Source organism: Vanessa tameamea, chromosome 20 (genome assembly GCF_037043105.1).
Source record: "Vanessa tameamea isolate UH-Manoa-2023 chromosome 20, ilVanTame1 primary haplotype, whole genome shotgun sequence".
In the NCBI taxonomy this organism is placed as follows: domain Eukaryota; kingdom Metazoa; phylum Arthropoda; class Insecta; order Lepidoptera; family Nymphalidae; genus Vanessa; species Vanessa tameamea.
Window position 1 is genome coordinate 6984834 of NC_087328.1, and position 18450 is coordinate 7003283.

The window sequence follows — 18450 nt, forward strand, 5'->3', positions numbered from 1 at the left end:
GTGTTTCAAATAAACGAACAATAATTCGGTACTATTGTTTAAATTATCTTAGAAGTTCTTATCGGTATTGCTTTCTAATGTCTATTCTGTTTTTAAATTCACTTGTTTTGTGTATAATACCTTATCGAAACAGTCATCTCCGTGAGATCGTAGGGGTCAACCAGTTGTTAACATTTAGTAAGACAACACTTAGATGTAAACGATTTTACATCTTGATACTAAATGTATTAGTTAAATTTATGTAAAATTTATAGTTTGTCTTGATGCCCCAATTATTAAATACTTATTAAAATTAAATTATTATCAAATGTAAAATTATCTATATAAGTATATTGATATTTTTATGACTGACTTTTTCTTTAACATTCTTATACATTTTCCACATTGTCACTTTCAAACGCCAAATAGGATTCCTTGTTTAGTTTTAGCCCGTGCGCGTATATATAAAAAATACATAAATATTCTGTTTAAATATTGTTATTGATTTCTTCCATTGCTTTCCAGTATATTATTTAATTAGATTTAACATTGTTGTAACTATAACCCTGCGAGTACGAAGGTTTTGGTAGAATTTCACTGCCGACTGCGCTACGTTTTGCTAGTGATGGACTATCACCATAACACTGCTTGAAGTGCTCGATACTAGTTTGACGGATGTGTTTAATAAAACATATTTGTCGACGATATCTTTGTGAAATATTGCACCACTCACTCTTAATGGTGTTCTAATTCAACTCTACCGGTTTTGCTAACAAACAGTTAGTGTAATTTTTAATGTAAATTATAATTAGATATGGTTACGAATATGATTTAAAGCGTTTAATTTCCGGGCAACATAATTCATAAATCGATAACAATATATAAGTAAATTTCTGTTCTATACCAATGTTTCTCCGAAGATTTATCGATACGACAATAATCGATTCCCTCGATGTCCCGAGCTATAAATCGGATCTGTCGTTTTATGTCGCAAATTGTATGTTCTCCTATACCCATATTTAATATAAAGACCTAATCTTTAAATAGCTGTTTCTTAGTACTCCATGTCGATATATTATGTTGAAGTTTATTGCGGTAGTGATTTGTATTTCAAACAATATTAGTTTTGTTGTAAAATATGAGTGTCGCGATTCTTTCTTCATTGTCCCGAAACATTGTACGTACGTTATGGGATTCTACTATATGTAGAGTTAATATTTAAGTTTCAACAATTTAGCTTTATTACTTCGTCGAAAGATATACCGTATGGCTTAAAACGAATATACATGTTAAGACAAATTTGTTGCAAAGAGCGTAAGCAACTGTAAAAAAAGCTTGTAATAGTGTGTATGGGTCATTTTTTGCTTGCAACTGATTTTAAAACTAGTTCAGAGTTAGCTGGAATTTTGCGTACAATTTTGATATATGTAGTTTGTTATACAATGTAGTTTAGATTTTATACTAGAAAAAGTGAAATTTTCTTTTTCTAAGAACGTTTTATTTTTTATAATTGAAAAATTTACGTAAATACCTGTAAAAATGGTTCTGTGTGCAAATTTCGCAATGTTATAAACTACGAAACCACTGCTCTGTACTATACAATTTCGAAGTTAGCGTGGGAAATTAATACCTAAAATATATTTTCTGCACAATAACGTACTGCTTCAGTCTCACCAAAGTAAACTCAAATTCAATCTAACAAAATAATAATTTTAATTTAGATAGTAAGAGTAAAATCATTTTCCTATGTTTTTTTCCTTTTCCTCGAAACAACACTATCGTCGGCGTTACCATTAACGTAATCACACATACAGCCTTTGTTTATGAAATGATTTCAAAAATATTTACGGCCTAATGTTCTCTTTGCGCTCACAGCATCATTTAAATCGAGTTTCGGTAGTTTCTTTTTAAGTAGAGGTTAAGAGAAACAGCATTGCTCAACGGATTGACCAATTTGCGTCGATTAACCTAAACCCCGTTTTGCTGTATGGCCCTAAATCACTCGAATTTTACTCTACTCTTGTAATTTGTAACTTTCTCTTTTATGCAGGCATAAACGAGCTTTATGGGTGAAGTATACATCTCTCATTAACTTCATGCAATTACTGTTCAGTATTGATTTTACACGGTACACATGCATAGTACCTCGCAAATAACTGACTTTTACGTCTAATGTCGATGTTATAATCATTAATATATTAAATCTGAGTGTCTTTTATAGTATTTTCATATCGTGATTAAAATGACATTAAAATATTATTTCCAGTATGTTTTATTAGAAATGTTTTAAAGATAATTTATAGCTACTTTAAAATAATCGAAATTTATTTACGTATATATAATGTGCTGATAAATGTATGAAATGTATAATAAAATATATCGGATATTAGACACGAACAATCGCATCACACGATCTTAGTCATACGACGCATCTATGAAACGAAAGTGACAAACACTATGAAGAAATAAATCACCATGTGACGTTAAGGAAGACATTTATAGGTAATGCAAAACGGTGAAAACATGCTTAACAAACGGTATTCCTGCAGTCGGGAAAAGAAAGGTCGCAAGATCAACTAGAAAATCGTGTAAAAAGAAATGCCTTCGAAGCTTTTAATAAGAACGTCTATATGCAATTTATTAATAAAAAATATGCAACAGCTAAAAATAAATTCATCGAATTATTGTTCACATACTTTAAATAATTTTATGCATTAAAATATTATTTTTATTTTTGAAATAAAATATTAAAAATGTTACGTTTAGTAATTTTACGTAATAGACTAAATAAATTATTATAGAAATTCGTTGTGTAATACGTCATTACACGTTAGTCAAAGTTTATTTCTTTTTTAAAGTGTAACCTAAGATTGATTGTCTGTTGATGTATCTATTAAAGAGAAAAAAAAACATTGATGGCTAAGCATTCAACGTCTACAGACGTGAAAGTGTTGAGGGTTACAACTTCAAAATATTTAACGCAGTAACTTTGATGTGTGGTTTGATAGTTATATATTAAGGAGAAGACATTGCCAAGTTAAGTTTACAATAATGTTTGTTTTAGCTTATTTACCTTTATTATTTATTTACGTTATATATGTTTTTAATTATTTACATTTAAATGACTATCACCAGTTTATATTGGTTTTTAGAACTGTTATTGCAAATTATATTATAGGTATATCTGTGTTTCGACTAAGTTCCACTGTTGAGCAAATATATAAACATTATTAAGATCCACAAGGGGTTGTTAAATTGTACTCTAATTAAGCTCGTAAAATACTAAAATGTGCTGCCTAGTATGAACCCCTGTTCTTCAGATAAGATGCACTATTTTTCAAGTCTCTGAACTAAGTCATCCATTGCAACTATGCTTATATAATGCATCGTTCAGCATATTTATACAATAAATTATATTTAGTTAATCACATAAGGCTGGAAAAGAGCAGTAATTCCAAGTAATTATTAATATATTACAAGCAGCCAAAAACGAAAGCTTTTGTGTCGAAAGCAACAATACATAGTTTACGTTGACAATGCAAGCTGCATTTCGCAATCCGTCCTCTTAACGAACCACTTGGTTTATGCTCTGCCGCCAGTTCCTCGTGTAATGCACTTGGCCTTAATTCGCTACACTAGATACGATAGATCCTATTTTACGGGAGTTCATTGACCGTTCAATTTTTATCATCTATTTTATCACTTAAAAATGCCGATAAAGTTACATACAATTCGATTCCGTGTATCATTTTGTTTAACCTAATTCTTGACTATATAATTCAATTTGATGCTTTAGAAATTTAGTATATCGTAATATATTATTGGAAAATATGAAGGGGATTGTTTTATTTGTAATATGATTCATAAATTTATTATTTTTTTTAATGATGCTTTCATTTTAAAATTATTTTACGTGCCATATTTCTCGCTGCCTATTTTTTAGTATGTTCCTCTCCTGCCTTTAGTTTTCTAAATTGTTAAATGATTTTTGGATCTATCAAAGTAAAGAGTTAGAATGCTAATTAAAAACAACGGATTTCGTACATCACAATTAGTATGTTAAGAAGTTGCTAGTCATTAAAATAAATAAGATTTAATTCTTGCGTTAATTATAATTCGTTGCACGCCACATTATAATATATTATAAAGATGTAACTTTCTTTATAAAATTATGGTCTCGCCATACTTGGCATTTTGTAATAAACCCGTATACGGTGAATAAACAACATAAGAGATTATATCTCCCGTGAAATGTGACCGACCGCGTGGAATATCAATGAATGCGAACTCCGGTTCTTGACAATACTCGATCTCATGCTCGATCTCACTATCGAGAGCACGTGCTCCATTAACAGCGTCAACATCCTTTCTAATTAGATAAAGGCAGATGTCTTAATTAAATAATTATACCCACGTTTATAAGGCACGTGAATAATGTCAAACGGTGACGTACCCACCATCGTTGATTGACAAAGAAATTATGAATTGGAAATGATGTTTATTAAATGTGCGTTTAAATCGCGTTTAACTTAATCTTAGTTAAAAGAACCTCAGAAATTTATAATTTAGCAAATTTATCTATGTAAATATTCTACCCTATCTATCGTACACGCAATAAGTAACATTTAATAAGTATAACGTATATTTCTATTTTAATTTTATAAATGCGAAAGTAACTCGGTCAGCTCGTCTGTCTGTTGCTCTTTCACGGCCAAACCACTGAATCAAAATTGATGAAATGTGGTATGAAGCAAAGTTGAACTCTACTTAACGACCAACCCCTAATATGCGAGCAAACCCGCAACCGATAACTATTAGGATTATATAAAGCTATGTTATTTACACGTACCGCAATAAGTTTATCTTACAAAAAATCATTGATAATTCAGAATTACAAATCAACTTAAAGCATTAGCATTTAGAATTTTTTAGCATTAGCAGCCTATAAATTTCCCACTGCTGGGCTAAAAGCCTCCTCTCCCTTTAAGGAGAAGGTTTGGAGCATATTCCACCACGCTGTTCCAATGCGGGTTGGCGGAATACACATGTGGCCGAATTTCGTTGAAATTAGACACATGTAGGTTTCCTCACGATGTTTTCCTTCCCGCCGAGCACGAGATGAATTATAAACACAAATTAAGCACATGAAAATTCAGTGGTGCCTGCCTGGGTTTGAACCCGAAATCATCGGTTAAGATGCACGCGTTCTAACCACTGGGCCATCTCGGCTCCAACTTAAAGTATTGATATAATTTCTAAATATTATTAACCAGTCGTATCTTTTGATATACTTTCTTTTTGAAGTTAATGAATAACAGGTGTAGTATTTAATCTAGAATACATAAATTACAACTTATTAATGTTAATGTATTCGTAAGTCAATGCGATATTATTATTTGCAACTAATTCGACACAAGTTATAACAGTAGAATTAATATCGTTGTAAAATAGGTCAATGGCATCTGAACGGACAGCCAGAAATACGTTCATGAAATTAATAGATTTCAATGAGTCATATTTTGTCGGTGATCTCATGCTACAACAAGAAATGTGCGATGTTTAAATTGTTAACAACTTCACTTTTAAATACTTCCTCCTTTATAAGATCTACGATCAGTTAGTTTTTTTTTTTACACAATACAGTTTGATGTATCAAATGTAACGATTTTTTTCTATTAATTATTTTTTTTCAAATATCGAACAATAACAAGCTGATAAATTAACAATTCGGCGCTAACAAAAACAGTTTTAAATGTTGTATTGCGTCATGTTATTCGATAAAATCTGAGTCAGGTTAAGTCATAAATCTTCTCAAGATTTTGAAAATATTTGTGTACAATAACTACAAACCTGTTGGCAACTCAATGGTAACGTTTGTTATGAGCGAAGCGATTCGTGTTATGTGTTTTATATAATGCACGTTCTGTAGTTTTAGACATGATAGAAAAGTTGACTTCGCATATGATTTCTATTTAGCATTACTTACAATCAGTCGAGTAATAAATTGTTTTCCATCGGAATGTCCAGATAGAATATTATTTTGGTCAAAGATCTATAATAAATTTTGACTTAGCTCTGATTAGATGGATGTAAAATACAATTAGCAATTCTATTGAGTGCGTGAGTGATTTATAACACTTTATTATAAGTTTATTTATGGATAGATAAGGAAATTTCTCAACGTTCAAATCTCGTTCGACCGACGGTGGCACTTAATGTTACTCTCACTACATTTTCTGTTAATAACCGACTTTCATTTTAAGCACTAGTATAAAAATAATATGTAGATTCAGGCTAACGATGTAAGATGTCATTTGGTTTATAATAATATAATTTAACAACGATAAACAATGAAATTAATTTTTGTTTTATTTGTTCTTGTAAGGTACAAAAACTATAATGTTATTACATATAGGGAATATATAACTAAATATACATATATATATACTGATAAATGATTATTGATAAGCGTTATTAAAACTACAACAAGTTTTTATAGACGCATTTATTTACACACAACAGTTTGAAAATGAATTAATTTTTATAAAGATATTTATGACTTTATTTTCAAAGCGTATTAATTTAATCTTACGATTGATGAATTAGTGTTTCAATCAAACACGTGGGAAGTTACTATAGCGTTCGCGGGGATCGTAAATGCATTAGTAAATAATGTGGGTGGAAGATGATTGGATGTAATTTTACTTTTAGACGAGGTGAATGACCCGCTTTATGTTGTTTGTAACTAAATGCTAATGATCTCAATCTGGGGAGTTTCAGTCTTCGTGGCTTTGTCAATTTTTAATTCGACCTCTTTTGTTATACTATGATTTATACTTGTTTGATAGACCGCCACTGTTCTGATTATACAACGGTTCTATTCTTTATAAGGAATTTAAAAAAAAATCATTGTATAGACTTAATGAATAAACTATTAATTTCGTTTTAGTAATGTTGTTAAAAATGTATCTAGATCTTTATCTGTACTGATATTATAAATACGAAAGTAACTCCGTCTGTGTGTTACACTTTTTAAACCACTGAATCGCTTTTGATGAAATTTGGTACGAAACTTGAACCCTTCTTTACTTTTTTCACCATTTGAGGGAGTAATTTTGCGGTGGTACGCAAGTTCTTGAAGTATTTTCGTGACAAACTGAATTTCAAGCGAATGAAGCAGCGGTTACATCTAGTTTGCTATAATTACTTAGTCGCTTCGTACACAATGTTTACTGTCAACGACATTAAAAATTACCCTTAAAAATATATTAAAAGAACATGTTAAGGTTATTTTGCTTGTGTTGTTTATGTTGTCTTCACAAAAAAAAAAAATGAAATATCTGATCTTGCATTTAAGTTATTAGATCATGTCATTTATTTCATTAAATTTAATAATATATTGTTCGCGAGACGTCAAGGTTAGTTTCTCGAATGTCCGATTACATGTCTGTTATATACATCATAGTAATAATTACATTAAATTATACTCTTAATTCTTTGTTCACCAGTCGAGCATAAATCTACGAGAACAATTTTGTAAGCAAATTGCAGTTTCCATTCAAATTTATTTGAAGGTCTCGTTTTATTAGTATCTTATAAGATGATATTCTGAGTATAAAATTTGAAATTCTAGCTGTAAAGCTACTACGCTTTATTGTATATGTTAAAGTTTCTCCTTGTGTGGGTATATTTACTTCAAGTATGTATTTTCGAAAAACAGTTTCAATAACACCTTGACTTGTAACCTTTATATATATATATGTAGAATAGTAACAGCCTGTAAATTTCCCACTGCTGGGCTAAGGCCTCCTCTTCCTTTTTGAGGATAAACTTAGGACCATACTCCACAACGCTGCTCTAATGCGGATTAGTGGATTCACATGGGGTACAATTTGGATCAAATAAGACACATGCAGGGTTCCTTATGATGTTTTCCTTCACCGCCGAGCACGAGCTGAATTATAAACACAAATTAAGCATATGAAAATTCAGTGGTGCTTGCCTGGGTTTCCACCTGCAATTATCGGTTAAGATGTACGCGTTCCAACCACCGGGCCATTTCGACTCTCTATATCTCTTATAACTATATTTTTCTGTAATAGTTGAATATTTTTATTTATTCCGTTCTTCGACCGCAGCGAGTTTTTCTTCACTCATCAATTTTGCAATCTGCAGATGTTACCGACCGCAATAATCATAATTATCGGTTGTATAATGCCTACTTTGGTTAGATCATCGTGTTTTGCATTTCACGGATGCACTCTATCATTACTTCATTACCACTGTCATTTTTCTGTCCGTCGATAACTTAAATAGGCGATAGCGTAATTTTTTTTCCGATAAATGATCTATCACTTGGTATTTTTTTCTTTTCGTTACAATTATTTTTAATGTCAATTATAAAAATTTACACTAATACGATTCGTAAACAACAATTTCATTATAATATATATATAACGAAAATCGTAATATAACGTTTGAATTTCAAGGCGATTTTAATATTTATTACAAAAACAAATCGAGTACTTTCAAAAAGTAATTTAATGCAAATGCACACATTCGTAACGAATGCTTTGTTTGAAGTATTTACTTCAAATCAACCAACAGTAACAACATTATTTCCGAGTTCTTATTAAACAAAGCAATACTGTTAGTACGTTGTATTTACTCAAATAAAACGCATTGTTTGAATAACGAATTCCAATGCACCTGGCTTTGTGCAACGAACGTGTTCTCGATAGTGATTTTGGATATACACTGTGTGTGCTGTGGTAAGATTTATAAGCGTGACTAAACCGACGTTGGAATCGGAAATGGGTGTAGGGTTTATGGACAATAGTTAGTTTAGTAAAGGTGCTTGAACCCTTAGGTGGAAGTTAATAATAAAATTGTTTTCGATACACCACGCAATAGTGTAGACAAACTGTTATACGATCTTAATGTTTATTAACAAATGATTTAGATTTTAGACAATCGTTATATCAACTATGTTCAGTGATCTCATGATGTTTTCTATTTTGTTACAGGTAATGTATGCCATTGAAATATGAAAAGTTGTGTGTGTTTGAGTGTTCACTACATTCATCGGTAAAGTATTAACGATTTTCTATACAGACAATAAGAAAATATTTCTGATACAATTAACATGGTGTGAGCTTTATTACTTAAAGAATAATGACGATATTACACTGAACCTGTAAGGTACTTAAACCTTTTCCATTATTTATATCAATATAATAAAAAAATGTTCTCTTTTCTAGCTTATTAAATACCTAAAGACAAAGTACAATTATTAATCTTTGTCTTACCTAAATACTTATTTTTCAAAGGTTGCATAAAGCGTACAGCTGCACTAATTTAAATAAACTTCAAGTGCTTCAATCGATTAGGGGCGCTGATTACAGTTATAATGAAAAAGGGCTTGAGCTACCAATAATAACATCAAGTTTTATTAAACACTTTATATTTTTGAAGTGTTAAGTTTTTTAAGAGCTATGATGGTGCAGCGTTTAGAATGTGTGAATATTTAGTGGAGACTACTGCTTCGATTCCGGGCAATCACCTCTAAGTTATTATATGCTTATGCCATAATAATTCATCTAGTTTTGGCGGTGAAGAAAAATATCGCAACGAAACTTGCATGTGTTGAATGAAATTTTGCACGTGTTATGTTTTCACTATACCGCTTTAGTTTAGCTTAGTGGTATAAGCTCTAAACTTTTTTAAAACGAAAAAAGTCTCCTACTTCTGCCCAACAGTAAGACCTGTACAGGCTGTAACTTTTAACTAAAAGTAACCATTTAATTTAACATTTTTCTGAAGCAATGTTTCACTTCTTACATTTGTTCAGTACACATGAAAGAAGTGAAACATTCCGCGCGGTTTAATTATGATATTATGTAAAGTTATTTCATAGAATGAATGTTATTTCCTCCATACATAAAGAGGCCACATAAATTTAATTGGACGACTGGAATTGAGATCAATTCTAATAACAGCAACGTACAAGCAATTTGAACTACACATTAGAATGCGAATAATTCATAATCTCGAAAGGACTTCGTGTTATTAATTTGGCCAATCAACATCGATATGCATCATTCGTGCCTGCAATTCCTTAGTAACTATATTTCATAAGTATGATTGGATAGATGACTTTATGATTTTCCAGATTAAATTATGTTTTCAATTTAAATTAATTATTCATTAAAATAATACATTTTAGAAAAAAAGACGCCTGGATTTAGGCTCGGGTCCATCACAGGACACTAATTATTGTAAAAAACAGCATAGTAAAAATGTTTATTTGAAAAGAGCAACTATGCGAGTTTATTGCCGTTTCTTCTCTCTGGAAGCTGCTTTCCCAAACGGTGGTAGTAATTAAAATATCGACGATTCAAAAAACGCTTCATTGTGAAGTTTACTTGAATAAAATTGATTTGATTTGATTTGTAATCTTATTACAACTAATAAATAAAATATATCTCTTTTCCACGTTTTTATTAATAATAATTGTTTGATCAAAGAAACAACAGGTTTCATTCAAGTTCAAGTTTGAAACTGCAGCTTAAATCTATTCGATATGTATACAAAAGTAAATTTCAATCACTTTTTTTACCTTTTCTTCGATATCTCCACAAAGATCAACGATGTATGAAAAATGTATATAATCTAAATTGTAAAGCGTAATAAAAGCAACAAAAATGTATATAATAACAACCTTGTGTTATGATGGAAAACGAGTTCTCGCAAATAAAATAATTAACCCCCTCCATGATAACATAGGAATCTAGGAATAGGAAATCTTGGTGAGACAATTACAAGTTAAGCTTTATTAAATACCCATTTCACACACATTACACAATCTCGTCTCGTCTCAAGTGCATTTTTTTTCCACGTAATATTTGGACTAAGATGTTGAGAGTTTATCCGTGTATAATAGGAAGTAAAAGTAATGCATTTTTTTAAATCGTCGTTGAAAAAATATATTTAAGAAAAGACCAAATTTAGCGGCTTTGTTTTTAATAGATATATAACATTGCTTTTAAGTTTTCAAATGTATCTGTCATGTTGACATGTTGTTAGCTTTATAGCGATCTTCAATCATTGAAGCATTGTATATCACTATGATCGTCAATTTCACGCAACTATTTCGTCATGACTCATCTTATAGTGCTTGTTTCGATCACCTTACGTCAATATTACATTCGATCTATTCGCTAATGGTGAATTATATTGCAGCGATTCGCTATGCTTCTCCAAGGTTTCGCAAAGCGCTTTTAAGCGCTATTCTGCATAGTTCAATAATGATTGACAAAACCACTAGTTATAACCTTGACCTGTTTATTAAAATATCGAATCAATCATTTAAATAATACAAAATAAAAGTGTAAGTAACTATTATAATTAATAATAGAAATATTGCAAATTTATAATATACTTACTAAATACTTTTAATACCGGTTCAACCCTATTTATGCTATCGAGGTTGAATATGTAATATTTTAAAGTACAGTTCCTTACAAGCAGATCGACAACTTTTTTTTGTTTCGCTAAAAGAGGGTGCAAACCTGTTGAACATCATATTGTATGTAGCATCCGTACTGCGTTGCTATACAAAAGTAGTTTCATATTTTCTCGATAGATGTCGCTACGGTCTAGTTACATCGCGCTATCGTATGGTTCACTTCGAAAGTATAAGTTGTCCATGCTCGGCAGCGAATGTTAACTTTGCGCAGAGGCAATATCGTAACCAATGAGGTTAATCCGAGGTGCGATTATTGCTAGTTGAAAACTTTACCAATACCCCGCCGTGTGGTCGTGAAATACCGACCGCTATGGCAATTTTTGAACGGCCGTTAAGGCCTAATAAATCCTTTGAAAATTACTCGTGGTAAACTCCAAGAGTAATCATCCATAGACAAAATGCTTCTTGATAAGCCGAAGAATTTTAGTTCCAAAAAAATGAGTTATTTCTAATTCGACGACTTGCGGATCAATTTATTTAATAATGCCTTCTCTTTAAATAGTTCATTTAATTACACGGTCAGTCGGCCGATTCCAATAGTGTCATTATAGTAAATCTGCGCTAATTCGAGCCAATTGCTCTTAAAGTTGTACAGTTAGCATCACAGTGTCACGTGTGTTGGAAGATTTTACTCGATTTTAGTCCTTAAGATTATTATGTTATAAAGTATAATATTTTGTCAACTGCCACAGCACTTGGGGCTGTGGGAAACAGAAATGAGGGTTTGACGTATTTATGTTGCTATTGCGGTTGTCTTCTAACCTACACGTTGAACATTGAATAACTGTTTATTACGTTCCTTTTTGATTGACTTGAACGATTTAAATTGTGATTGCCTGTGACTTGAATAATATTGCCAAAGTCGTATACATCTCGTAAACGATAATAAATAATATTTATTACAAAAATAATTAATGTAGAAATTCGCCTGGGATGATTATAGTATTCTAGTATTCATGAAAAGGATGTATAGCCTCATTTACCATTTAAATTTTACAATAGGTTTTATTTTTGTTGCGAATAAACGTGTTAGAAGTGCTTTTGAATATTTTTGCCATGCTATCAATATTATTTTTCATAACTTAAATACATTTTATAATATAAATGTATATTTACAAATGATTGAGGTTAAAATGTAACATCAGGTGCGTTTGTTGTTTTTAAATGAACAGCATAATATTATAGCAGCAAAATGCAAGAGTATAAAATTTAATTCCGACCCTAAATGAGACGTAAACTGCGCATGTCGTACCAAATATGGATAAAGCAACTCGGTCATGACACGAACGAACGCTGCGAACATCTGTCATGAATGCACTGAGATCAGATCTTGAGAGACGAACTTGACGATTGCTTTATGTATGTTAAGTTATCGATTATCTTGATAAGGTATGTATGCCGTATGTATGTATAGCATATAGTATGTACAAGTTGTTCGATCGTTCCTACGGATTATAGATAAGCGCTATCTTGATATCTATGATACATTTTATTGAAATCGTATTAGAGTATTCTGGAATATCATAATAATTTATCGATATTTTTTTGTTGCTATTTAAATTAACGTCATAACATTCGTCAATCTTTTATCTGAATTAAATATTAATAAACGAGGATACGATTGTTTTTTTAAACGCTAACTACAAAGAAGACTAAACAAATAGACATAAAACTTATACCAGAAGGATAGGTTTTATATATACAATCTATATTTCTATACTAATATTATAAACGCGAAAGTAACTGTCTATCTGTCCGTTACTCTGTCTCAACCAAATCACGGAACCGTATTTGATGAATTTTGGTATGAAGGAAGTTAGAAACCCAAGGAAGGAAATATTACTTTATTTTTTTATAATGCCTAACACCTAAAGACCCCTAAAATGCAAGCGAATCCGCAGACTACAACTAGCATTACTACATAAGTAGCTGCATTTCGCAGTTTCATCTGCTTTAAATTTGGACTGAATTTCTTCTTTGAAGTTCTTGTATTAAATATGCTGATATGTTTTTGACATTTAATAACTCTTATTAATAATGTAACATTATTGCAACTGCAATAGTATTTATACACTTATATTAACCCGTTGGCGTGTTTTATCATCGAAAGTATCGTATACGGAATCTATGATATTTGTTGAAGCAAAAACTTACTTAATTTAATTAACCTTACTATTTTGAAAATTTGCTAGTGAATATTGACACTTGTTATTATGTGAGAGCTTATATGGATGGCAGATGGATCGGACAATTACAAAATAATAGAACGACTTTATATAAAGTAATACCGTGCGTATATTTAAACAATGTCAAAATATTGTAGTTCATTCAATGTAACAAAATAGTTTACCAACGATTCGGATTGTAAATACCAATGAGAAGAACCGCTGTGAAACTTAGAAGTTACCTAGTATTTTTCGTCAATCAAAAAGTATGTATATGTGTATCCTATACTCGTATGTATACAATGAATACTACCTAACTCCAAGCTCATTTAACATCTACATATATAGTATAGGATAATATGCCTTATTTATTACTACTTTTTTATATGAATTGATTGGTAGATGTAAATCATGACGTGATAAATAATTATCAAATTTATTTCTTCGTATATGAAACGAGTACTCGATGCTTCCGATATATCAACAGATGACATCAGCATTGGTCACGAATTCCATGTTTATCTAATTGAATTCTTGATTCGTTTATAATTGCAGAGATTTTTATGTACGTAGTTATCCTAATAAGATGAGGGAAATTACGGTTTTCACTCGGTTAATAACTAGGCTTTCGACGACTTTCTCTGGTGTCATTTCTCGAACATTTTTCGTTGATATAAAATATTTAATATATTTTTAACATTTTTTCTATCAGTCAATAAGATTTCAATATGCGAGTTGGATGTACATACGACGTCGATCTTGCTCGATTTAGCGTTTCTGATAAATATGTCGCGCGGAAACTTCAAACACCTGTGGCCTGTATTTGCGGACAAAAGTGTCACAGGTACGTTTAGCAAACTTCTCGTCCCGCACTGATTTCTTAGGCTACGGAAGGCTTAAAGTATTCCCAATGCAACCCCTTTAATTACTTTAAATAAATCGTTAAAAATATTACAACAGATATTCTACAGAAATAAGCTGAAGGCTAATTTAGTATAGTATTACTTAATATTCCATTATAAATATAAAAAAAGTAATAGTTATTTTCGTTTATACAGGAAAAATAAAATTAAAGATATTTTAAAAATTATCTAACTCATCTAATGTTAATGTAAAAAATATCTAAGTGAATCTATTGGCTATCAAAAACATCCCTTAATATTAATAGCAATTGAAGGAATCGCTATGACCTTGAACAATATTGAAATAACCTTGCATTGTGAATTTAATTCATTATTATCAACAATGCCAAAGAAAATCATTTATCCATACAAAAGCTGCTGAACTGTTGTAACCAGTTTATCTTGTTACAGATAAATTATAACTTTTTATCTCATAATGGATTTATTGCAGTTCGCATACCGTGGCGGATTAACGGTAAATTGATAAGTTCCGATACCATAATGCAGGTAAAGTTACTGGGAAAATGTATTAACGCGAATAGGTATGCTGTTCAGCATTTGTCTCGCCATTTGTGGTGACATAACCCATATTATAACGGTCTCGACCAAGGCACTCATGACTCCGTAAGAAATATTTTTGTACTGGACCACATTAACACATTATCCTTGGGTCGTATTTATTTATAATCTAAAATAATAGAGTTGCTATAGAACCTAGAAAATATATATTCGGTCAGTGTGAACGAGAAAACGTTTAAAAATCGCAATTTAGGACCACCGAGGTTGAGTGGGTAGCCTTGGCTGTTCCAATTACTAAGTATTCTAAATAACTTTAACCAGCGGAGCAACGTCGCCGTTTTTTGTTTGGCTTCCTCAATTTGCTAACAAAGAAATATGCTAAAGTACCTGTATACATTTGCAACTCGTACAAAATCGTTCACTTTAGGCATCGCGATTTTGTTTTATTTACGTTTTGACTCGTTCGTATTTTAAATAAGCGATCTGATTCTATTGAATAGTGTTTGTGTTTCACTTGAAAACATTGACAAATTATCATCGTCTTAATTGAAAATAAAAGTTGTCAATGCTACACATAATTTCATCCTCTTTTCACCTGTCAATTTAAGATTTATTTACACTGATGCAATAGTTCTGAATAAATGGAAATTGCACGATTCACATATAGGTATTTAATGAATCGCTTCATCTTAGTAGAGTGCCAGGCAAGTGTACAGCCTCCCTAAGGAAAGTTCCAAGTTTTTTGTCGAGCATCTCATTAAGTATCTGTTGTCGTTCAGCAGTGCTCACGCTTATGGGAATCGCAATCAATTCACACAACCGGTCACGATGGACCGGTCGTTTTGTACTACGTTTTTATACGATGTTTTTCTTACATTTAATACGATCATGTGTATCACCGTCCTTATTAACGCGAACCTCTTGATTATTAACGTTTGCTACTCTGCTAGTATAATTGTGTACGTAACTACCGGTTTATATTTTTAATCGCCTTTGTATAATTATCTAATAGAGCTTTTATTACTTGTATGTCTAATACATTTATTAACATATACAAAACGCACTCATGTTCCTTGATCTTCGTATAACCGGTCTTCTAACATTAGTGTGTCATTTTTTGCAAAACATTCACTCGTACCGCTTTAACACATTCAAGAAACAGGGTTAACTATACAATTGTTTATGCTCCGAGATGTTTATGATTGATACCGCCAGTGACCGCACAATGCCTCTAACATTTACTGGAAGCGGGTACTGACCATTCGTCTATTCTCGTCATCGCATTCGGCTAATTCCGGCGATGGCGGACGATGACTTCCACGGCATTCGCTGGCGCCGGACCTTGATGTCATATTGACGTCTGATTTGCAACTTTATCGCACATTAATAAAGGACATTTCCGATGAAACGACTTCTGTTTTACTTTCGCACCTGTAGTACTAAATACCACAGGTGATGCGAATTTGAAATCGAAATTACCATATGTAAAAATGATATTAAAAAACACCCAGTTCATTTTTTAATTTTTTGCAGTAAGTAATCACCTCATTCGTATACAATTTATATTAAAGACGAAAGTTATAAATAAATACGTCAATTAATTACACTTAACTTCAAACGAACGAATCTATTAAACATGTAACGCGTGTTTTGGATTCTCCTTCGGCCATCTAATTACGTGACAGTGAAACGTAACGTAATGTAACTCGGATACATTGTGATTCATCCAGTCTCAAGATATCTTCGTTCTTTTAAAGGTTATTGTTGTGTTAATAAAAAATATAAATAGAAAGTGTTCGCGTGACAGATGATATATAAATGACACTGATGGGTGCAATTATACGCCCAGACACTTCTAGATTACATTGCATAAATCAACTTACGTATACTTATCCATAATTATTATCATTAATCGTTTAAAAAATTAGAACAAGATTATAAAAAAAAAAAATGATCTCGTATCCGCTTTTCTAAATGTGCATGCATGTGTTTAGAGCGAATGTACTTGATATGATCTGTAGCCATTTGTAAGTCATTAAAATAATTTATCTGTGGTCTGTGAAGTAAGGAAGAATGTAAATTAGAATTTCTAAATCTTCCGTTACTTTATATAAAATACTTTACTTATAAAAGAAAAAATCTAAAGACTAGTGACTGAGAGCAATGTTTGCCTATTTTCGACGTCTTAAACCGATTTTTTTTTTCGTCGACCGGAACTCGAAACAATACTTATATATCATTATTGCCGTCAATTACGAATGAAACACGTCTCTAGGCGTCATGTTGTAGGATAAATAAAATCAGCGCTTACAAAATAACGATTGTTCTCAGAACGAACTGGCACGAGCCCTGTCTTCAGCCGACCAGCAATGGCTAGTAATGATGCCAATTACAACGTCTAATACTAGGAATTAAAGATTTCGTAATGTTTAGATGGATACAATGGACTGAAGGCAGTTGTTAACACATCAACAGCGTATAGTATCGAAATCGATGGTTATAGTAAAATATACAATAAAAAAAATGATTGGAGCTTTGTAGGATTTTATTATCTGTGGAAGTGCTACCTACTCATCAGTATTTCTACCGCCAAACAGAAATAATTTCTATTCTATTGGACTTGAAAGATCGAGCAAGTGTAATTAAAGGCAAAGGGTAGAACATCTTTATTCTCGTCGTTGGTGGCGCATTAACGGTATTAGAAATGATTAATATATCTTAGAGTGCCCATGTCTACTTACCAACAGGTGGACCGTTCGCCGGTTTGTTTTACAATTTTAAATGAGAAAATTATAAGTAAAAAAATCCACAAAAAATATGATTAAGACTGTAACGGTATTAGCACAGATAGCAAACTGTATTTTAATACAATGATGAATTTGCGAAATTAAACGACAAAAAAGTTACCAATTGATATATTTATTCTTTTAAAGAAACAATACGTTGTGATTTGAAATTAAGAATGTGTATTTTGTAATAAAAAAAGTTATCGTCAAATATTAGAAACTTAGAAACGTTGAACCATGGACACAATACAAATCCCTTACAATACAATCGTGACTTAAACAGGGATTCTTATTAGCTTCCAGCTTGCATAACCTTGATATACATGGTCACGAACATGTGCGTATAGTACGGATACACAACGAATCTTAAAGTCATAGTAATAAAGACTATAATACAATAACACAATTAACACAAACATTGCTTGCATCTATCTACTTCCAACAAGGAAAAGCGTTCAAAACATTTAGGGCGCGATCCACGAACCACGAACTATCAATTTGTCGGCACAAAAAACCTATAAGATAAGTCGAAAAATAGCTTTTGTAACGTAGAACATAAAGTTCATTGAAAA

The 18450-nt window shown here is 31.5% G+C and overlaps 1 protein-coding gene and 1 non-coding gene across 6 annotated transcripts in view; both read left to right on the plus strand.

The window, feature by feature from the left end:
- The window catches only part of LOC113401567 (klarsicht protein), a 227197-nt gene that overhangs the window by 171836 nt on the left and 36911 nt on the right, over positions 1–18450 (plus strand). The gene's annotated exons all lie outside the window — the stretch shown is intronic.
- LOC113401723 (U4 spliceosomal RNA) lies at positions 11706–11844 on the plus strand. The gene has a single exon (XR_003369162.1). It is a non-coding gene; the product is annotated as a U4 spliceosomal RNA (small nuclear RNA).